The following is a 24,164-nucleotide window of genomic DNA, read 5'->3' as shown; positions in this document are numbered from 1 at the left end:
GGGCGCTGCAATCTTGGATGGGCCCCCAGGACCCCAGCTCGGCTGATCTCACACCGCCCAAAGAGAACGTTTAACTGCTGCCACGAGTAGCCTCGGTGACCCTGGACCAGTCTCGGCCCCGAACACTATCAACTGCTACGACGACGGTGCTAATCAACGGGCATGAAACGTCCTGCCTAATCGACTCTGGGAGCACGGAGAGCTTCATACACTCCGACACAGTAAGACGCTGTTCTTTCCCCGTCCATCCCGTTAATCAAAAATCTCCCTGGCCTCCTGATCTCACTCAGTAGAGATCAAGGGGTTTTGTATAGCTAACCTCACAGTCCAAGGAAGGGAGTTCAAAAACTACCGACTCTACGTCCTTCCCCACCTCTGCGTGGCCACACTACTAGGATTGGATTTTCAGTGTAACCTCCAAAGTCTAACTTTCAAATTCTGTGGCCCTATACCCCCCTCACTGTCTGCAGCCTCGCGATCCTCAAGGTTGATCTGCCCTCCCTGTTTGCGAACCTCACCCCGGATTGCAAACCCGTCGCCACCAGGACCAGACGGTAAAGTGCCCAGGACCGGATTTTTATTAGGTCAGAGGTCCAACGGTTACTGAAGGAAGGTGTCATTGACGAGTCCTCCTGGTTCCCATTCGCCATCCCCTGCCCCCACATGACCGCAACCACCGTCATAAACGCCTTCCATGGTATCTTTACTCTATTCGGTTTCCCCGCCTATATACACAGTGATAGGGAGTCCTCCTTTATGAGTGACGAACTGCATCAATTCCTGCTCAGCAAGGGCATTGCCTCGAGCAGGAGGACCAGTTACAATCCCCAGGGAAACGGATAGGTAGAGAGGGAGAACGGAACGGTCTGGAAGACCGTCCTACTGGCCCTGCGGTCCAGGAATCTCCCAGTCTCCCGCTGGCAGGAGGTCCTCCCGGATGTCCCCCACTCCATCTGGCCACGACTAACCAAACACCTCACAAACGTCTCCTTGTCTTCCCTAGGAAGTCCTCCTCTGGGACCTCGCTCCCAACCTAGCTGGCAGCTCCCGGACTCATCCTGCTCCGAAAACACGTGCGGCCGCACAAATCGGACCAATTGGTCGACAGGGTCCATCTCCTCCTACGGGACCTGCCACCCGCTGGATCCCCACACACAACCCTGCCACCAGCCCCACCCTCCCTCCCACCGGCGCACCCACAGCCGCCCCCTTCCCAGGTGGATCGGTTCTTCCACCGGCCCCGTCTAGGCCCTGCCCACCGGCGCACCCCTCAGTTGCCCCCTTCCCAGGCCAGTCGGCCATTCCGCCAGCCACGTCTAGGGGTGGTGAAGCCGCTGCAGAAGCCGAAACCACGCTCCCGGAGTCACAGACGCCCGAACCTCCACCGACATCGCCACCAAAGTTACGATGATCGCCGAGGATGACCAGGGCCCCCGATCGACTAATTGCTTCCTTTTGAAATGTACATTACTGTTGTAAATAGTTAAAAGTTGTAATGAGGTAAAACGCTGTACGGAGGCATTACGGTACCTTCATAACTATAACTTCTACTACTTCTACCACGTTATAATACGAAGCCACCACCCCCTCCGGACTCTTTTTTAACACGGGGTGAATGTGATAGTCTGTGTTAGGAGGATTACGGTACCTAGTAATGCCGGAATACCATTGGTGGAGAATGTACTTATTCCATTGGGTAAGCTTGCATGTTAGCTCCGCCTTGCAAGGCGGGGTATAAGAGCTGCCCCAGCAGCTTCCTTCTGTACCTGCGCTGCTGGGGGAAACATCTAGCGTATTAAAGCCTTCAATTGTCTCCAATCTCGTTTCTGAGGTTATTGATTGTGCATCACTTGTATGCCGGGAGAAGGAGCACCGTCTTATGGTCTGATTTCCCAAAGTGCGGTCGGGGGATGGAACGGTAGGCACCCTTGATTTTTGACTAGCAGTGGTCAAGAGTGTTGTCGCCCTTGGTGGGACAGGAGATGTGCTGGTGGAATTTTGGCAGTACACTCTTGAGGTTGGCCTTGTTGAAGTCTCCGGCCACAATGAGCAAAGCCTCCGGGTGTTCTGTTTCGTAGTTGTTTATAACTGTGTACGGTTCGTCCAGCGCCTTCTTCACTTCTGCCTGGGGTGGGATGTATAGACCATAAGACCATAAGACATAGGAGCGGAAGTAAGGCCATTCGGCCCATCGAGTCCACTCCACCATTCAATCATGGCTGATTTCAACTCCATTTACCCGCTCTCTCTCCATAGCCCTTAATTCCTCGAGAAATCAAGAATTTATCAACTTCTGTCTTAAAGACGCTCAACGTCCCGGCCTCCACCGCCCTCTGTGGCAATGAATTCCACAGACCCACCACTCTCTGGCTGAAGAAATTTCTCCTCATCTCTGTTCTAAAGTGACTCCCTTTTATTCTAAGGCTGTGCCCCCGGGTCCTAGTCTCCCCTGCTAATGGAAACAACTTCCCTTCATCCACCCTATCTAAGCCATTCATTATCTTGTAAGTTTCTATTAGATCTCCCCTCAACCTCCTAAACTCCAATGAATATAATCCCAGGATCCTCAGACGTTCATCGTATGTTAGGCCTACCATTCCTGGGATCATCCGTGTGAATCTCCGCTGGACCCGCTCCAGTGCCAGTATGTCCTTCCTGAGGTGTGGGGCCCAAAATTGCTCACAGTATTCTAAATGGGGCCTAACTAATGCTTTATAAAGCTTCAGAAGTACATCCCTACTTTTATATTCCAAACCTCTTGAGATGAATGACAACATTGCATTTGCTTTCTTAATTACAGACTCAACCTGCAAGTTTACCTTTAGAGAATCCTGGACTAGGACTCCCAAGTCCCTTTGCACTTCAGCATTATGAATTTTGTCACCGTTTAGAAAATAGTCCACGCCTCTATTCTTTTTTCCAAAGTGCAAGACCTCGCACTTGCCCACGTTGAATTTCATCAGCCATTTCTTGGACCACTCTCCTAAACTGTCTAAACCTTTCTGAAGCCTCCCCACCTCCTCCATACTACCTGCCCCTCCACCTATCTTTGTATCATCGGCAAACTTAGCCAGAATGCCCTCAGTCCTGTCATCTAGATCGTTAATATATAAAGAGAACAGCTGTGGCCCCAACACTGAACTCTGCGGGACACCACTCGTCACCGGTTGCCATTCCGAAAAAGAACCTTTCATCCAAACTCTCTGCCTTCTGCCTGACAGCCAATCGTCAATCCATGTTAGTACCTTGCCTCGAATACCATGGGCCCTTATTTTACTCAGCAGTCTCCAGTGAGGCACCTTATCAAAGGCCTTTTGGAAGTCAAGATAGATAACATCCATTGGCTCTCCTTGATCTAACCTATTTGTTATCTCTTCAAAGAACTCTAACAGGTTTGTCAGGCACGACCTCCCCTTACTAAATCCATGCTGACTTGTCCTAATCCGACCCTGCACTTCCAAGAATTTAGAAATATCATCCTTAACAATGGATTCTAGAATCTTGCCAACAACCGAGGTTAGGCTAATTGGCCTATAATTTTCCATCTTTTTCCTTGTTCCCTTCTTGAACAGGGGGGTTACAACAGCGATTTTCCAATCCTCTGGGACTTTCCCTGACTCCAGTGACTTTTGAAAGATCATAACTAACGCCTCCACTATTTCTTCAGCTATCTCCTTTAGAACTCTAGGATGTAGCCCATCTGGGCCCGGAGATTTATCAATTTTTAGATCTCTTAGTTTCTCTAGCACTTTCTCCTTTGTGATGGCTACCATATTCAACTCTGCCCCCTGACTCTCCGGAATTGTTGGGATATTACTCATGTCTTCTACTGTGAAGACTGACGCAAAGTACTTATTTAGTTCCTCAGCTATTTCCTTGTCTCCCATCACAAAATTACCAGCGTCATTTTGGAGCGGCCCAATGTCAACTTTTGCTTCCGTGTGGAACTGGTTTCCTGGCTGCCATTCTCCTGGCTTGGCTCCGAGCAAGTGTTGTGGAGCCATTTAAATGCAGTGCTTCTTGATTAAAGTGCTCAGATGAGCCTTGGGGTGATGAATCAGATGCTTTGTGCCATTGGTGCGGCATTTTTCATGTGGAGAGAATTTTTTTTTCAAAGTGCCTAAAAACTGCGGCCCAGATCACGCTGCCAGGGCCAGCGGGATTCACACCGGTTTTCACACCAAATGAGACACAGCGACAATTTTAGGAAATTTAGCCCATTAACTCTGTTTCTCTCTCCACAGAGGCTGCCAGACCTGCTGGGCGGGATTCTTCGTAGGTTGACTCCTGAATTGGGAAGCATGATTGGGCAGAGAATCAGATCTGACAGTGAATCACGGCGGGTGCTGATTTCATGCCAAATCGCAATTCTCCGTCGCCTCGACAGCGACGTCAATGCAGTCCGGAACGCACGTACAGTAAACATCGTTTGCATATCATCAGTGACCCTGACCCGGTATTTTCAGGGGCCTCTGCCTCCAATGGACCAAATTCCCGATGGTGCGGTTCACTTGTGCTTTTAAAAATCATGAAATTGCCGTCGTGGTTGATGAGGGAGAGCGAAGTGAAGCAATGTGATTGACTCTTAAAATGCCCTCGGGGATGGGCAATAAAGGCTGGTCCAGCCAATGACACCAACATCCCATGAAAGAATAAAGTGGACTTTTGGTAGCGGCTATGAAGGAGTAAGTCGCACATTTGGTGGCTCCCACTCGGGTCGGACTTTTGGACCTTTCCCCCCGATTTTCTACCGGACTTGAATTGTAAAACTGAAGACAGAGGCAATTGTTTACTGAATTCCCCCATTGGTGCATGGAGAGAAGGACTAGAAGTGCTCGTAAAGGCAGAAACAGAAAGACAGAGAAGGCTTGGGCTGAAGCTGCAGCAGGAGACAGTATGGCGGTGGACCGGACCTCTAGTTTGTCGACCCAGCGGTCAACGGAGCAGCTGATGCAAGTTATTCAGGAAGGCTTTGCTAAGCAGAAACGGGACTGCTTGGACCCGATAAAAGAGTCAATTGAGCGGCTGGAGCTTAGATTGGATGCCCAAGATAGGGCGATCCAGAAGGTGGAGAAGGCGCTGGCTGGGCAGGAAGAACATCAAACTGCGGTGGAGTTGGAGGTGGGGATGCTGAGAGACCAGCAAAAGAAGCTCCTGGAGAAGGTGGAGGACCCAGAGAATAGGTCCCGCCGGCAGAACTTGAGAATCGTTGGGCTCCCGGAGGGGTCCTAATGAGCGGACGCTGGGGCATACATCGCAGACATGTTTGAGAAGCTGCTGGGAGATGGGGCATTCACCCGACCCTTGGAGGTGGACAGGGCTCACAGAGCACTCACGAGGAAGCCGCGAACGGGAAACCCCCCCCCCCCCCGAGGGCAATGGTGGTGAGATTCCACAGGTACTTGGATAAGGAGCGCATTCTAAAGTGGGCCAAGCAGAAACGGAGCTGTAAGTGGGACAACAGTATCCTGTGGGTCTACCAATACCTGAGTGTGGAGTTGGCCAGGAGAAGAGCGGGCTTCAACCAGATTAGGTCGATCCTTTTTAAGAAAAAGGTGAAGTTCGGACTGTTGTATCCAGCCCGTCTCTGGGTCACGTACGAGGAACAGCACTTTTATTTTGAGTCGCCTGAGGACGCGCTGGACTATTATTATACCTGTTTGCGTGTGTTGTTTTTTGCAACGATAAAGTGCATTTCTTAAAGGATGGTGAAAAGGTGAAAAATTAAACCATCTTGAAGTTGATGGGGTTTTGTTTCTTGTGGGGAGGTGTCATGAGAATGCTTGCACAGCAGCTTAGAAAGAGGGAGGCAGCCAGGGAGATAGGGAAAGTAAATGATGGAGATGGGAACCTGGTTGGAGATTCAGTAGGGGTGAATAAGGCGTTTAGGGATTTCTACAGTAGGCTTATAGGTCGGAACCCCCTACGGGGCCGGGGGGGGGATGAGGCACTTCTTGGGGGGGCTGAATTTCCCAAAGGTGGACGGGGAGCTGGTTGAAGGGCTGGGGGCCCCAAACGGGTTGGACGAGATAGTGGAGGGTCTGAAGGCCATGCAGTCGGGTAAAGCCCCAGGGCCAGACGGGTACCCAGTGGAGTTTTATGAAAAGTTCTCTGGGATACTGGGCCGGTGTTGATGAGGATGTTCAATGAGGCAAGGGAAAGAGGGGTGCTGCCCCCACGATGTCATAGGCCACGATTTCACTGATTCTGAAGCGGAGCAAGAACCTGGAGCTATGTGGGTCCTTCAGGCCGATATCCCTGTTGAATGTGGACACCAAACTGCTGGCCAAAATGTTGTCCTCCAGGATTGAGGATTGTGTTCTGGACGTTATTGGGGAGGACCAGATGGGGTTTGTTAAGGGTAGGCAGTTGGTGGCCAATGTAAGAAGGTTTTTAAATGTGATCATGATGCCCCCAGAATGTAGGGAGGTGGAGGTAGTGATCGCAATGGATGCAGAAAAGGCTTTTGATCGGGTAGAATGGGATTATCTGTGGGAGGTACTGGGAAGGTTTGGATTTGGGTGAGGCTTTATTGACTGGGTCAGGTTGCTGTTTCAGGATCCTGTGGCATGTGTACGGTTGAATAGGACAACATCGGACTATTTTAGACTGCACCGGGGGACGAGACAGGGATGCCCCCTCTCCCCACTGTTGTTCGCGGTAGCTATAGAGCCGTTGGCAATTGCTCTGAGAGCCTCAAGGGGCTGGAAGGGGCTGGTCCGGGGGTAGGTTGCGCACAGAGTTTCGCTCTATGCAGAGAACCTACTTCTGTATGTATCGGACCCATTAGAGGGGATGGACGAAATCATGAGGATTCTAGGGGAATTTGGCCAGTTTTCGGGGTATAAGATAAATATGGGGAAAAGTGAGATGTTTACGGTCCAGGCGAGGGGCCAGGAGAGGCGATTGGGGGAGCTGCTGTTTAGATTATTAGGGGGAAGCTTTAGGTACCCAGGCATCCAAGTGGCGCGGGAATGGGACCGGCTGCATAAGTTAAATCTGGCTCAGCTAGTAGACCAAATGAAGGACGATTTTCAGAGATGGGACGCGCTCCCGTTGTCATTAGCTGGGAGGGTGCAGATGGTGAAGATGATGGTCCTCCCGAGATTCACGCTCCTGTTTCAATGTCTTCCTATCTTTATTCCGCGGTCCTTTTTTAAACGGGTCAACAAAGTGATCTCTGACTTTGTTTGGGCGGGCAAGAACCCATGGGTACGGGAGGTAATGCTTGAGCGGAATCGGGGAGAGAGTGGGCTGGCGCTGCCAAATTTTAAGAACTATTACTGGGCGGCGAATATATCCATGATCAGGGAGTGGGTGGTGGGGGAGGGGTCGGCATGGGAGAGTATGGAGGCGGCTTCATGCAAGGGCACCTGTTTGGGGGCCTCTGCCATTCCCGCCGGCACGGTACTCCATCAGCCCCGTGGTGGTGGCGGCCCTGAGAGTCTGGGAGCAATGGACGAGACATGTGGGAGCAGAGGGGCTATCGATCTGGTCCCCAATCTGTAATAATCACCGGTTTACCCTGGGAAGTATGGATGGGGGTTCCGGACATGGTGGAGAGCAGGGATTAGAACATAGAACATAGAACGATACAGCACAGTACAGGCCCTTCAGTCCACGATGTTGCACCGAAACAAAAGCCATCTAACCTACACTATGCCATTATCATCCATATGCTTATCCAATAAACTTTTAAATGCCCTCAATGTTGGCGAATTCACTACTGTAGCAGGTAGGGCATTCCACGGCCTCACCACTCTTTGCGTAAAGAACCTACCTCTGACCTCTGTCCTATATCTATTACCCCTCAGTTTAAAGCTATGTCCCCTCGTGCCAGCCATTTCCATCCGCGGGAGAAGGCTCTCACTGTCCACCCTATCTAACCCCCTGATCATTTTGTATGCCTCTATTAAGTCTCCTCTTAACCTTCTTCTCTCCAACGAAAACAACCTCAAGTCCATCAGCCTTTCCTCATAAGATTTTCCCTCCATACCAGGCAACATCCTGGTAAATCTCCTCTGCACCCGCTCCAAAGCCTCCACGTCCTTCCTATAATGCGGTGACCAGAACTGTACGCAATACTCCAAATGCGGCCGTACCAGAGTTCTGTACAGCTGCAACATGACCTCCTGACTCCGGAACTCAATCCCTCTACCAATAAAGGCCAACACTCCATAGGCCTTCTTCACAACCCTATCAACCTGGGTGGAAACTTTCAGGGATCTATGTACATGGACACCTAGATCCCTCTGCTTGAGAGGATGGGGGATATATTTATAGAGGGGAGCTTTCCAAGTATGAGGGTGCTGGAGGAGAAATTTGGGTTGGCGAGGGGAAACAAATTCAGGTATCTGCAGGTGCGGGACTTCCTACATAAACAAGTGTCAACCTTCCCGCTCCTATGGCTAAGGGGGATTCAGGACAGGGTAGTTTCCAGAGGGTGGGTAGGAGAAGGGTGCGTCTCGGACATTTACAAGGAACTTATGGGGTCAGAGGAGACGCAAACCGAGGAGCTGAAGCGCAAGTGGGAGGAGGAGCTGGGAGGAGAGAAAGAGGATGGTCTATGGGCGGATGCGTTGAGTAGAGTCAACGCGTCCGCAACATGTGCCAGGCTCAGTCTGATACAATTTAAGGTCATTCACTGGGCTCACATGACAGTGGCCCGGATGAGCAGATTCTTTGGGATGGAAGACAGGTGTACAAAATGTGTGGGAGGACCAGCGGACCATGTCCACATGTTCTGGGCATGTCCGAAGCTTAGGGGATTTTGGCAGGGGTTTGCAGATGTCATATCCACGGTGTTAAAAACAAGGGTGGCGCTGAGACCAGAGGTGGCAATTTTCGGGGTATCGGAAGACCCGGGAATCCAGGAGGAGAAAGAGGCAGTCGTTCTGGCCTTTGGTTCCCTGGTAGCCCGGAGACGGATACTATTAGCTTGGAGATACTCAAAGCCCCCGAAGTCGAAGACCTGGCTATCGGACATGTCTAGCTTTCTCTGTTTGGAGAAAATAAAGTTTGCCTTGAGAGGGTCACTGTTAGGGTTCGCCCGGAGGTGGCAACGTTCGTCGACTTCTTCGCGGAAAACTAATCGCCAGCAGCAGGGTTAGTTTAGCTTAGAGCAGGGGTTAATGAAGGTGGGACCTGTAAGGGTGGGAGATGGCTTTTGCACTGTGTTTATAGTTTCTTGTACATTGTTTATTGTTTTGTTGTTATTGTTATGGGTCAGGGTTTAGAGAACCCCAAAGTGTATCATGGAGTTCACCTGACCCACAACTTTTAAAAAATTGTGGTATGGGGAGCACACGGCTCACTCTACAGGTATGGTACAGCAGACATGGACCAGTGTTTTTTTAAAACAAAACAATGTTTATTCTACGAACACAAGTTAACCTTTTTAAAACAAACAGTGAATATATTAGCAACCAGTAAATCAAATACACCCCCCCCCCCGAAGAATACAACACTAAGTAATCTGTATGCTGTCCTTTTAACATCCAAAAGACTTAACAAACCTTCAAACAGGAGCACATTAAGGTTTACATTCAAGACTGAAAACATTGATAATTTTTCTGAATTCACCAAATAATCCACAGATAGTCTTTTGATGGCAGAGATCAACAGCAGTGCAACTCACTTTTAACTTCAGATTCAGCTCACTGAAAAACACAGACACACCCAAGCTCTTTCTCAAACTGAAACTAAAAAGCAGAAGTGGAGCTCAGCTCCACCCACACTCTGACATCACTCCAGTAACACGAGCAGCTCCATTTCTTAAAGGTACATTTCTTAAACACCCATTTCTTAAGGGGTACTCTCACGTGACAGTTATAATACAAAAAAAACCTCAATAAAATGTTTATTAAAAAAAAAAAGAATAAAAATGTATGGTGCTGCTCTCCTAGCTGCCAACTTGTTGGTTGGGATGGTGTGGTGTGGGTAGTGACGTGTGTGTATGTGGCTCCAGATTATCAGCCTCCTGAGCAGCAATTGCGAAACTGGCAAATCCCAGACTGTTTCTCTTTAGAATCGATTGTGCTCCACGTGGCACCACTGCTAGCCCCTCAACAGTCGCTGAATCTGATATCAATGCAAGGAGGAATTGTAAATGAATGAGCTTGTTCTATTAACCAGTTAATGGTCTTCCGGCTGAAAACCATAGGTTTGTTGTCACCGAACGGCAGCAGTATGTAGTCATGACAATTTTAATTGCCTAGCCTCACTATTACTTTGGGCAGTGATTGGCAGAAAATGCTGATCTGCACAAAATCCAATAGCCCTTGGTTGCCCAGAAACACACAGGTCAGTGTGAGGGCAGGGGCTTGTGTGATTCTCACAGCAGAAAAGATGTGCCTGGGCAGGGAGGTCTGAATTCCCTTCGTAAAATCCATTGGAACCCTCCTGTTCCTTGTGGCCTCACTAGACAAGTAAAATAACTTACCAAGAGCGTCTATTCAGCTTCCATTCCTCTTCTGGCTGGCATTCACCTGCGGGAGAAATATAGCCACTTCCCGTCTCATGCCAAATTTATAATCTGCGTCTAGACCAATGGCATCATCAGATCTGAATTAATAAAAATGAATTAGATCCCTGTCAGATTAAGGCTGGTATCTTAGCCACCTGTCCAGAAAATTAGGAATGTCAGGCTGGGTTAAAATTCCTCGCACAAGGCTTTCTTTCAGTTACATGTTTCAATGTATTTTATTTTATTTTATTTTTCATGTACTTAATGATCTGTTTGAGCTGCTCGCAGAAAAGTACTTTTCATTGTACCTTGGTACATGTGACAATAAACAAAATCCAATCCAATCCAAGTTGCCTGACACTCTTACCTGAAATTGAGAGTACCATTAAGATTGCAGACATCAAACTCTCCACACACAAAAAAAATCAGCATAGATTTATCTTAATTTGTCACAAGTTTGAAAACTTTGCCTGCGGATAAGGATAAAAATGTGTAAAAGTCACCCTGTCTCGGAGTTAACAGCTTTGAGAATGTCACCATATTAAACAATCATTTCAGGTTCCTGATTGTAAGGACTACAGATGCCACATGCATGGTAAGCAAGGGAACAAAAGATACAGCTGGTAATTAATGTGTTTTTCAGCAGAAGACTGCTCGATGTGAGAGATTCAAAGAGTGTTCAAATGCTGAAGATGAAGACAGATTATATCTTCTCCAAGCTCTTCTTCAATGCAGAGATGATTGTATCTTAATGACTCTTGATAGCTCCGTCTGAAAGAGCTATTTGATCACCAGGTGATTTTACCTGGGAATGTCATAACATAGCAAGGCTGATAATGGTTTGACTTGGGCACCTGTCATCAAATAACGCAAAGACGGCTGTTTAAAGCTGGAAGATGCAGAGACTGAAGTAGAATACTTCACAAAATTACATTTGGTACCTTCAATATTTTTTCCTTTCAAAATTAAAAGACCAATTTATTGAACTGTCACTTCATTGAAGGTGGTGGGATGAATTTTAACTTGCAGGAACAGCTGGGGTTGGGAACAGTTGGGGGTTAACTTAAAGCAGAGAAATTGACACCGTCTGGAAACCTCATTTAAATGCAGCAAGATTGTCTGAGTGTGCAGCTACCAGACCAGCCAAAGCAAAGCAAGAGTGTTTTTGGGTAGGCAGGTGGCGAGGGGGAGGCTAATGCCAATAGCACTCACACATCACAGCTCCTCACTTGTGTGAATGACTTTGTTCACAGTGACTTGGGCTAAGAGGTTACTTTCACAACATTAAAGGTTCGTATTGATCTCCACTTTGAATCTCTGCGTTAATCCAGTCGGCATGGATGCTGCTCGTGTTGCTTCAATTTGGACCTCAGATGAGGACCAGGGTGACCAGTGGCATCAACAGGAGCAGCAGAAAACAACAACTACAGAAGCACCAGCAACAACAAAAATAGCACCAGCAAGCAGTAGCTGGAACAGGTACATGGCCAGTGCATGCACGTGACAATTCAGGCAGTCCAAGATCACCAAGGAACATTCATCAAGACAAGGGATACCTCTCTATCAATGTGCAGTTGGTGTGCAACCCACACAAAAAGGACTTGTAATAATGTAGTCCCTTTAAAATAGTAAAACATCTCAAGGCCTTTCACAGGAGAATTATACAACAAATATTGATACCAAGTCACATTAGCTAACAAGAAGCTTGGACAAGAAATAGATTTTAAGGAGCTTCTTAAGAAGGAAAGGGAAATAGAGGAGACCTTTAAGGAAGCGAGTTCCAGGGCAGCACGGTGGCACAGTGGTTAGCATTGCTGCCTATGGCGCTGAGGACCCGGGTTCGAACCCCGGCCCTGGGTCACTGTCAGTGTGGAGTTTGCACATTCTCCCCGTGTCTGCATGGGTTTCACCCCACAACCCAAAGATGTGTATGATAGGTGAATTGGCCACGTTATAAATTGCCCCTTAATTGGAAAAAATAATTAGGCACTCTAACATTTTTTTAAAAAGAAAGCGAATTCCGAAGCTTAAGACTTTGGCAGTGAAGGCGTGATCACCAATGGTGCAACCATTATAATTTGGGTGCTCAAGAGCCCAGAATTAGGTGAATCGATACATCTCACAGATATCTCAAAGTACTGTGTGGATGGAGGAGATTGGAGAGATAGCTGGGGTAGGTCAAAGGCAGGATTTGACAAGGGTGAGAACTTTAAACGCTAGGCTTTGCTTAACTGAGAGCCAAAGTAGATCAGTAAGCACAGCGGTGATGGGTGAATGGGACTTGTGAGTTCGGAAGCCTTTGGATAACTTCAAGTTTATAAAGAATAGGAAGTGGGTGAGAGTACAGGAGTGCATTAGAATAGTTGAACCTGGAGATTATAAATGCATGAAAATGGGTCTGAACCAACAAATGAGCTATGACAGGGGGGAAGTCAGGTGATGTTAAGGAGGTGGATGTGGTGTTGGGTGCTCTGAGGTACAGACGAACCAACACGGTTGCGATTGGTACAACGCAGTTTTATTCCAACTAGTTATTTACACATCTGACTTGGTACTCAGCACGTGGTGACTGTGTGAGTGTCTTGTTAATGAGGTCCTGGCCTTGTCCTGTCTCCAGATGGACTGGCCAGCAGGTGTCGTGTTTCTTGTCTTATACTGTGTCTGCTCTTGTGTGTGTTGGCTGTCGTGTTATGTGTGCTAATTGGTCTGTTGGTCTGTCTATCATGATGTTTGTGTTGTGATGTGTGTTTGAATATCATGACAGCCCTCCTTTTTTGCAAGATTATGTGCCTACGTGGTTATAAATATAAATGTGTCCTGAGTGCAGCTGAAGGTGTGTGTGCGTGATATTTATAGCATGTACATGTGGCGTAACTATATACAAGGGGCGATGTCAGGTGTGACATGCTAACAAGGTTGTACCATAACAAAAGAAGAAGAACGTTGAAATTTGTACCGATCAAACGAGGCCTGGAACGATAAAACAGTGACATGTTACAATACAGTAGTTGCTAAAATTTGACGTGTGAACAGTCTCATAAGTCCAGTCTAGTAGGTGGGCGACGAATTCGGGTTGACCGCCTCAAGGGTGGGTCGAGAACCACCGGCTGAGGTGCGAGCCTGGCCACGGGTGGCGACAGAAGGGGCATGGTATATGGTAGCTCCACAAAGTCGCTATTAGGAACCAGTGGAGGACACGGCGTCTGTGTATGGTTCCGTTGCGAGCGGGGAAGTAGGCGAAGGGCTCGGCGATTGCGCCTACGCTCGGATCCATCCGGCATGCGTACCAGGAACAAGCGGGGAGCCACGCGTCGGAGAACTTCGGCAGGTGCTGACCAGCCACCGTCTGGTAGGTGGATGCGCACGTTGTCTCCATGGGTCAGGGAGGAAAGATCAGTTGCCCTTGTGTCGTATGATCTCTTCTGGCGATTGTGTTGCAGTTGCATCCTAAGCAGTACCGGAGCATGGTCGATGGTTGGTGCCAGGATGGAAGGCACAGTGGTTCTGAGGGCGCGACCCATCAGCAGCTGTGCCGGCGAGAGACCCGTGGCTAGTGGGGCCGAGCGATAGGCCAGCAGGGCAAGGTAGAAGTCCGATCCGGTAGCAGCAGCCTTGCAGAGGAGCCGCTTGGCAATGTGAACGCCCTTCTCCGCCTTTCCATTGGACTGGGGATGCAGAGGGCTGGACGTCACGTGTGTGAAGCCATTCGAGGCCGCAAAGGATGACCATTCATGGCTGGCAAAACAGGGCCCATTGTCCGACATGACAGTCATCGGGATGCCGTGGCGAGCAAAGGTGTCTTTGCAGGCCCTGATGACAGCAGACGACGTGAGATCGTGCAGGCGTATGACTTCTGGGTAATTGGAGAAGTAGTCCACTATGATAACATAGTCCATACCAATTGCGTGAAATAGGTCGACACCCACCTTCGCCCAGGGGGACGTCATCAGCTCATGGGGCAGAAGCGTCTCAGGAGGTTGCGCCGGCTGAAACCTTTGGAAGGTTGTACAGTTGATCACCATGTTGGCAATATCGTCACTGATGCCCGGCCAGTATACCGCCTCTCGGGCCCTCCGTCTGCACTTCTCGACCCCCAAGTGGCCTTCGTGTATTTGATCAAGAACCAGCTGGCGCATACTGTGCGGAATCACAATCCGGTCCAGCTTCAGAAGGATTCCATCAATGATGGCTAGGTCGTCTCGTACATTATAGAACTGCGGGCACTGCCCTTTGAGCCATCCTCCCGTCATGTGGCGCATCACTAGCTGTAAAAGGGGGTCGGCCGCTGTCTCTCGGCGGATGCGGGCCAGACTGGAGTCGTCAGCCGGCAGATTTGCCGCTGTCAAGGCCACCTGTGCCTCGACCTGACATACGAACCCCTCCGCATCTGGCGGCGTGCTCACTGCTCTGGATAGGGCATCCGCCACGATGAGGTCCTTCCCTGGAGTGTAGACCAGTTGGAAGTCGAACCTCCTGAGTTTAAGTAGGATGCGCTGGAGGCGAGGGGTCATCTCGTTCAGATCCTTGTTTATTATGCTGACCCGGGGGCGGTGGTCAGTTTCGACCGTGAACCATGGAAGACCATAGACGTAATCGTGGAACTTGTCTAAACCGGTTAGCAAGCCCAGGCATTCTTTTTCGATTTGCGCGAAGCGCTGCTCTGTGGGGGTCATGGCCCGCGATGCATAGGCAACCGGGGCCCATGACGACGTGTCATCCCTCTGCTGGAGCACTGCTCCAATGCCGGATTGGCTGGCATCAGTTGAGATTTTGGTGGGACGAGACGTGTCGAAGAACGCCAACACTGGTGCCGTGGTGAGTTTGCGTTTGAGCTCCTCCCATTCCAGCTGGTGTGTGTGTTGCCACTGGAACTCTGTAGATTTTTTGATGAGGTGGCGCAGAGTCGTTGTGTGGGAGGCAAGGTTGGGAATGAATTTCCCTAGGAAGTTGACCATTCCAAGGAAGCGCAGGACAGCCTTCTTGTCGGCCGGCTGCGGCATGGCTGTGATGGCGCTCACCTTGTCTGCATCCGGAAGGACCCCTGACCGGGAGATATGGTCCCCCAGGAACTTCAATTCGGTCTGGCCAAAGGCGCACTTGGCTCAGTTGAGGCGCAGGCCGTTTTCCCGTATGCGGGCAAAAACGCGTTGGAGACGATGTATGTGCTCCTGCGGTGTGGTGGACCAGATGATGACATCGTCCACATATACGCGCACCCCTTCGATGCCTTCCATCATCTGCTCCATGATTCTGTGGAAGACCTCGGATGCCGAGATGATGCCAAATGGCATCCGGTTGTAGCAGAATCTGCCGAAAGGGGTGTTGAAGGTACATAGCTTTCGGCTGGACGGGTCCAGTTGGATCTGCCAAAATCCTTTAGAAGCATCCAGTTTCGTGAATATCTTCGCTTGGGCCATTTCACTGGTGATCTCCTCCCGTTTGGGTATGGGATAATGTTCCCGCATAATGTTATTATTGAGGTCTTTGGGGTCTATACAGATGCGGAGCTCGCCAGAGGGCGTCTTGACACGCACCATGGAGCTGACCCACGGCGTGGGCTCCGTGACCCTGGATAGGACCCCTTGGTCCTGGAGATCCTGCAGCTGCAGCTTGAGGCGGTCTTTAAGTGGCGCAGGAACCCTGCGAGGTGCGTGAAAAACCGGGATGGCGTCCGGTTTGAGGCAAATTCGGTAGGTGTATGGCAGTGTTCCCATCCCTTCGAATGCCTCCTGGTTGTGGACGAGGAGCGATTGGAGCTGTGCGTTGAACTCTGCATCCGGGAAGTCAGACGTGCCGTCTGGAGAGAGAGAGAGAATTTGTTGCACAAGGTGGAGAGCCTTGCATGCCTGTGCGCCCAGCAGGGTGTCCTTCGATGAGCCAACTATCTCGAACGAGAGTGTGGCCATGTGTGTTTTGTGTGTCACCTGGAGCTGGCAGAATCCCATGGCCGGGATAACGTTCCCGTTGTAGTCAACCATCTTGCACCGGGATGGCTGGATTGGTGATCTGACCTTCATGGCATAGAAGGCTGACCATGCTATGAGGTTGGCGGAGGCGCCAGTGTCCAGGCGGAAAGTGATCGGCGATCGGTTGACCATCAGGATGGCACTCCATTCATTGGCCGGATTGATGGTGTTGACCCGGTTCACATCAATGACCGCAACCCGGAAGGCGTCTTGGTCATCTGTGTCGTCGGTTTGGATGTCGTGATGTGGAGGTTGGATGGTCCGCACGTGTCTGCGAGGTTGTCGGAGATGTGGAAGATCCACAGGTTGAGCCGCTCGACAGTAGGCAGCGTAGTGACCCATCTTGCCACAGCGTAGGCATTGTCGGGTTTTTGCAGAACATTGCCCTTTTAAATGTGCAGCTCCACAGTTGCCGCACGTCATGACGTCATGGCGTTCGTTACGCCACTGCACATGCGCAGTTCGGTCTTGCGTCGGGCGCGCCTGCGCAGCACGTCCCTCAGTGTTGCCGTAGGTTTTGGCGCGCACAGACGCGGGAGGCCTCAAAAAGTGCGCGAAACGGCCGCCCTTGTCCGGGCCGCGGGCCGGGAGAAACTCGATTGCCTGGATGCGTTTGGCCTCGTGGGCGGCCTGGCTTTCCGATTCGATCGCTTGGGACTCCCTCCGTGTCGATTCGGTCGCCTGAAATTGGGCATAGCGGCTGGTCGCATTTTCATGCAGAACACAGGCTTCAACTGCAGATGCTAAGGTCAGGCCTTTAATTTTTAGAAGCTGCTGGCGTAGGCCACTGGAGGCAACGCCAAAAACGATCTGGTCCCGGATCATGGACTCTGAGGTGGTGCCGTAACCGCAGGACTGCGCGAGTATGCGGAGGTGCGTCAGGAAGGACTGAAAGAGCTCATCCTTACCTTGTAGGCGCTGCTGAAAGATATACCTTTCAAAGCTTTCATTGACCTCAACGTTGAAGTGCTGGTCGAGCTTGAGGAGGACCGTGTCATATTTAGATTTGTTCTCGCCTTCCGCGAACACCAAGGAGTTGTATACATCAATGGCGTGCTGACCTGCGGTAGTGAGGAGCATGGCAATCTTTGTTTCGTCCGAGGCGCCCTGTTTTCCGTTGGCTCGCATGAACAGTTCGAATCGCTGCTTGAAGAGCTTCCAATTGGTGCCCAGGTTCCCAGCGACTTGCAACGGCTGCTGTTTGTTGTGGGTGTCCATGGCTCAGGATGGCAGATTTGCCGGTAAGTATCGATTCACTCACTGGTACCATATGGTGTTGGGTGCTCTGAGGTACAGACGAACCAACACGGTTGCGATTGGTACAACGCAGTTTTATTCCAACTAGTTATTTACACATCTGACTTGGTACTCAGCACGTGGTGACTGTGTGAGTGTCTTGTTAATGAGGTCCTGGCCTTGTCCTGTCTCCAGATGGACTGGCCAGCAGGTGTCGTGTTTCTTGTCTTATACTGTGTCTGCTCTTGTCTGTGATTGGCTGTCGTGTTATGTGTGCTAATTGGTCTGTTGGTCTGTCTATCATGATGTGTGTGTTGTGATGTGTGTTTGAATATCATGACAGTGGAAATAGTCAGTCTTGGTAATGGCACGAATATATGATCAGAAGCTCATCTCAAGGTCAAGTATGACACCAATGTTAGGAATAGTCTGCTTCATGCTGAGACAGTTGCCAAAGAGAGGGGTGGAGTTAAGGATCGAAAACTATGGCTTCAGTTTTCCCAGCATAATTTTCTGGCTACCATCAGATAGTGTGGCAGCCTTCTGTCTTGTAAAACAATGGTTTGTGTGATGGTGGTCAACTCTAGCTCTGGGTCTGATTTACCTGAATAGGAAGAGTCCCAGAACAAGCGCGTTTAGCCGGGTGTTTTTCGGCGCTCGGAGAGCTGAGAAACCCCACGCTATCAAACCATTCGAGTAGATCGAGGGCGTCAGTGGGGAACTCCCCGCCGAGGCTGCACTTATTCCAGTTTTCTGCACTAAGGAGCTCCGCTCGCCAGGACCCCTCAGTGCAGAAGGAGATCAGGACGCCACTTAAAAATGGGGCTGGTTTAGCACAGGGCTAAATCACTGGCTTTGAAAGCAGACCAAGGCAGGCCAGCAGCACGGTTCAATTCCCGTACCAGCATCCCTGAACAGGTGCCGGAATGTGGCGACTAGTGGCTTTTCACAGTAACTTCATTTGAAGCCTACTTGTGACAATAAGCGATTTTCATTACATTTTTAATTTCAAAATGTAGTCCCGATCTCTTGATCCCCCCCCCCCCCCCCACATCCAACGTGACCCCCGAATCCCCCAAAGCCCCAACTCACCAAAAGGGGGTCCCAGGGGCCCCTCCTCCGCACAGCCCGGCACCCGCACAGGGCATCCCCAAGCCCAATTCCCATCGCAGGAAAAATGTGAGCTCGGCACCACCAGCCTGGCACCTTGGCAGTGCCTTGCGATATCACAGTGCCATCTGGGCAGCTTGCCAGTGCCAGGCAGTCATCCAGGCGGCACTGCCAGTCTGGCACCCTGGGTGCCAAGGTCGCAGTGCCAAGGTGTCTGGGTGCCACCAGCAGTGTCAGGGGGCCACCCTGCCCGGGGGCAAGCACCTGGGGTGCCCTACAGTCTGTTCCCCGTGTGTCTCCCTCTAATATACAGATTAGTCAAAAAGTGATCCGCCAACACTGCACGGGATTCATATTGCAACATCTTGTGAGATCATGTTAGATCTCGCGAGGCATGGCGAGCCGGATCGATCCCAGAAGAGGGATCACCCGACATATACTGCGCTGCCTTTTGGGTGTAATGCTACTGAAAGATTGCGTCCTCTGTGTTAAGCATCACCTGGTGTGGTTCAGGAACCCCATTCTGACATAGCCGTCTCTGCAGCATTTGCCACAGAGGCAGACAGGGAGCTGTGAAGGTGCACGATTTTCTGGCCTCTCTTTTCTCTTAACTCTTATCCAGCTGTGCTTTACATTTCTGTTTGCTTCTTCCAACACCCTTCCAAACAGTCAGCATCCAGAGATCACAATAATCAGCGACTGTTTCCCAGTTGTCAGTGTATATGTCCACCATCTTCAATCTCACTTTTAGGTATCCTTGTAGTGGAGATATGGATGCCCCAGAGGTCGTGACCCAGGGGCAGCCACACAGCAGATCTTTGGGTATACGGCCATCATTCATCCAACAAATATATGCAGATGTCTTTGGTTTAGCAATGAGTATATACTCAAGGAATTAGCATGCTCCAGGACCTCTGCATTTGGTTAACTTGTCCTGCCAAGAGATGCCACAGATACATCTGAGAGAGCAGAGGTGGAAACTGTTCAATGTTCCTCTTGTGTGGTGTCCAAAAGGTGATGGCGATAGATTGCTAATTCATTGTTCTCTGCATGTGCTTGAATGTTAATCTCATTACTGGTGAACAAAATATTTAACGTATTTGTGATTAGATAGATAAGAATGGAACCAGAAGAGTGAAGTCCCACCTGGCTAGCGATAGTAGAGAGCCGTTAGAGGAAGATATTGTGGCCAATATGTCAAAGGCTGGATAAGGCATGGACAAGAGATTTGCAGAAGAGTTTTCCAGAATGTTTAGGGATAATAAACAATTTTGGCAGAAGGGAATAGGACCTGATTGTTCTTTATTTGGTTTCACCAGATCTGACGGCAAATGGTTAAAACCAGTTGTCCCCACATCTATTCAATCCTGCATCCCTTTGATGTAAGGGAGTGGAGAAAAAAATGAATGTCAGAGAAATAGATTAATAATTTAAAAATGGAGTAATTAATAAAAATAGCCATTAAACAGTGCCAAGCCGCAGAACTAATTGATAAAACATTTCTGGCTTTTCACTTAGGAAGCAGAGCTATGGAGAAACAGACTTGGCCCATGTCCTGGCCACCAGGCAAAGGGGGCGGGGGCAGCGGTTGTGCTAGAGTTGGGTTTAACTAAAATCAACCTTGCGCTTATCTCTGGGGAGAGAAACAAACGAAGAACAAGAAAATTACAGCACAGGAACAGGCCCTTCGGCCCTCCAAGCCTGTGCCGACCATGCTGCCCGTCTAAACCCCAAGGTGACCACAGAAGAATCCATACAGGGCACTATCTACCAGCTGCATCGTGCCGGATACGGAAACAAGTGGGCCGGTTAGATAATGGGCGAGGCCAAAATCTGGAACCACGCTGGGCGCTGATCGGTTTCTCATCTAACCGGCCCGCTCCCATCCACAAGAACAGCATCTCACCGCGGCATGGGGAGAAACCAATAATGCCAGCCAAGAGCAATCTCCAACTCATTAACGGGAAGAACCCCCTATCGACCGGCCTCCCATGATCTAACCGGCTCCACAGCGAGTAGTCACGTGGGTGCCTTCAGTACATTTGTGGAAAAATGTGAAGCTAGCGTAATGGCTGCTGTGGGGACCCAAGGAGGTGAGTAGCCATCTTTGAAATCAGTCAGTCAGCCAAGGGGTACCGGGTTCGCTGTCCCAGTGTTTGGCATGGGAGCCCCAGGGGTGATCGGGTTCGGTCGAGGGAGAGTGGGCGCCATTGTTGAGGGGGTTTCCTTCGGTCCGGGGGTGGAGGGGGGTGAGAGGACCCAGTGCCCGCGGGTGTGTCTTGCCACACCCCAGGATCGTTTACACCCATAACTCATACCCAGTTGATGCCTGTCCAACCCACTGAACATCCCCGTGACAGAGACCTGCCTGTGATAATATGATGATGGTCACTTTAACTCCCACTGACCGTGGCGGCCGCTGGCTGCTCAGCTGAAGGCTATTGCTGATGGACTATCAATTACGATGAGACGAGAGTAGAGAGCAATCGAGGATTTATTACACAGAGATGTGAGGCCTCCTACAGCTGCTGCCGAAATGGCTGCAGTTCGGAGAGCACACACACTTATACTCCGCCTACTGGGCGGAGCCAGCAGGCAGGGATCTACCCCCGTACCTGTAGTACAGGGGCCTCGCCGTAATACCCTCCTATGCAGTGCAGTATATACAATATAATACAACAGTGGTGACTACCACATTCACCCCCTCTTAGAAATGAGTCCAGCGGGGATGGTGGAAAACTATTTACATACAGGTTGTCATTAAAATTTCAGAGAAGGTTACAAATTTAGACGGTCGGGCGCCTTGATCCGTCGTTGAGAGCGCCGCAGTGCTGGTGGCGAGTCAGGCATCGGCTCGGTCGTCGGTGACTCCGGGAGCGTGTCGACATCCTCTTCATCCCCGGATGGAACCAAGGGGAAGACAGATTGTCCTGGAACAGGGGCTATGGTGGGGTGCGCTGGGGGAAGGGAGGGTGATGCCGGGGCAGAGGGGGGTTGTGTGGGGATCCAGCTGATGCCAGGTCCCTGAGGGAGACTGTGTATTGGCGGCCATTGGGGTACGCTATGTAGGCGTACTGCTGGTTTGCGTGGAGTAGCTGTACCCTCTCAACCAACGGGTCCGCCTTGTGGAGCCGCATGTGCTTGTGGAGTATAACAGGTCCTGGAGCTGCCAGCCACGTTGGGAGCAAAACCCCGGAGGTGGACTTCCTGGGGAAGGCAAAGAGACGTTTATGGGGGGTTTTGTTAGTCTCAATGTACAGGAGCGACCGAATGGAGTGAAGTGCGTCGGGGAGGACCTCCTGCCAGCGGGAAGCCGGGAGATGTCTGGACCGTAGGGCTAGCTGGACGGCCTACCAGACCGTCCCATTCTCCCTCTCCACCTTCCCGTTTGCCCTGGTATTGTAGCTGGTCGTCCTGCTCGAGGCAATGCCCCTGTTGAGCAGGTACTGGCGCAGCTCATCGCTCATAAATGAGGATCCCTGGTCGCTGTGGACGTAGGCGGGGAAACCGAACAGAGCGAAGATGGTGTTGAGGGCTTTGATGACGATGGCAGACATCATATCGGGGCGTGGGACGGCGAAGGGGAATCTGGAATATTCGTCGACCACATTGAGAAAATACGTGTTGCGGTCGGTGGAGGGCCACGCTGAGGCGTTCAAAGGGGCGGGAGGCCTTCACCAGGTGCGCACGGTCTGGCCGGTAGAAGTGCGGTTTACACTCCGCGCAGACCTGGCAGTCTCTGGTGACAGCCCTGACTTCCTCGATGGAGTAGGGCAGATGGCGGGCCTTAATGAAGTGATAAAAGCGGGTGACCCCTGGGTGACAGAGATCGTCGTGCAGGGTCCGGAGTTGGTCCACTTGTGCGCTGGCACATGTACCTCGGAATAGGGCATCGGGGGGCTCGTTGAGCTTACCGGGGCGATACAAAATCGAGACGAGAGTAGAGAGTATTCGAGGCTTTATTACACAGAGATGTGTGGCCTCTACAACTGCTGCCGAAATGGCTGCAGTTCGGAGAGCACACACATTTATACTCCGCCTACTGGGCAGAGCCATCAAGCAGGGATCTACCTCCCTACCTGTAGTACAGGGGCCTTACCGTAATACCCTCGTATGCAGTGCAGTATATACAATATAATACAATAGTGATGACTACCACAATTGCTAATGGGAAATTGGCAATTCTAGTGATGTGAGCACTTCACAGCTCCCAACTAGCTGTGTAGGGTGAGTGATATGTGAGCTCCAGCCTGAGGAATGCAAACTCCGCAGGCTGCTGGTTTCTTCAGTTGGAAAACAGACAGGAAGGAAACAGACATTTTCTGCTGCCTGTTTTTTGAAGCTGAGCGCTTACTACAGGGAACTGCGAGAGAGAAAATTCTGCAGGTAAGACCCTGGCCGGGGCTGCAGCCAGAGATTGGATTTAAAAACTGCCTGCCACCCTATAGCCTGCATCAGAGGCGCTGAGACTGTTTGCTGCTTGTTCACCTGCAGGGCCCTAGGGCCTGAGGCCTGGATTCCTCCCAACCATCTCCAGAGGGAGAAATGGGAGGCTGTCAGATACCTGGAAGGGGATGCTGAGGAGAGGAAGGTTGGTGTATTTGGAGTTTTTTCATCTGCCTATTGCGCTGAGACCGGTGGGAGTGGGATGCATGAGATTGTGTGACGCCCCTGCTGGGCTGAAGACCTTGTCCTCCCACCCACCAAAGGATTGGTTGCTCTGTTAAGACAGAGGCGGGAGTGGGGAGAGATAACATCCGTGGACTATTTTGCGAGTCCCTGTAGGGCTGAAGGCCTTGTCCCCCACCCAACTGATGTGTTGGGTACTCTGGATCTGTGGAGACTGCATTTACCTTAGCAGTAACATAGACAGGCTACCAATACTTGTAATAGTGCAACACTATTTTATTAAGCTAGAAACGGTTGAACATACTTTCACTGTGGGTTAACACGATGTTAGATTAAACTAAAGTTCTATGCCTGTCCTAACCAGTCTATGCACTCAGCACATGGTGACGATCTGTGCTGTAAGCTGTAAGCTCTGTCCTTCTGAGAGGCTGCATCCCAAATGAGTATGAAAACTGATGCCCTCTGTCTTTATAGTGAGTGTGTTCTAACTGGTGATTGGCTGCGGTGTTGTGTGTGTTGATTGGTCTTTCTGTATGTCCATCAGTGTGTGTGTCTGCACCATGATATACTGGTGTATATTATGACACCAACTACCACTGAACAGAAGACCATTTTAAGAGGCCAACCGCCTTGTCTTTCCGCAGTCGTACTTGGGGCACCGGCCCATCCTCCTGTGCCCTCCCCTCCTGTCCCTTCCTTTCCTCCCCGCCCTCAGTTACTCTCTCCCTTTTTCCCTACCCGCCCCCCCATGCTTACCA

The sequence above is a fragment of the Scyliorhinus torazame genome, chromosome 1 (genome assembly GCF_047496885.1).
Source record: "Scyliorhinus torazame isolate Kashiwa2021f chromosome 1, sScyTor2.1, whole genome shotgun sequence".
Taxonomy (NCBI): domain Eukaryota; kingdom Metazoa; phylum Chordata; class Chondrichthyes; order Carcharhiniformes; family Scyliorhinidae; genus Scyliorhinus; species Scyliorhinus torazame.
This window is presented reverse-complemented; position numbering follows the sequence as displayed.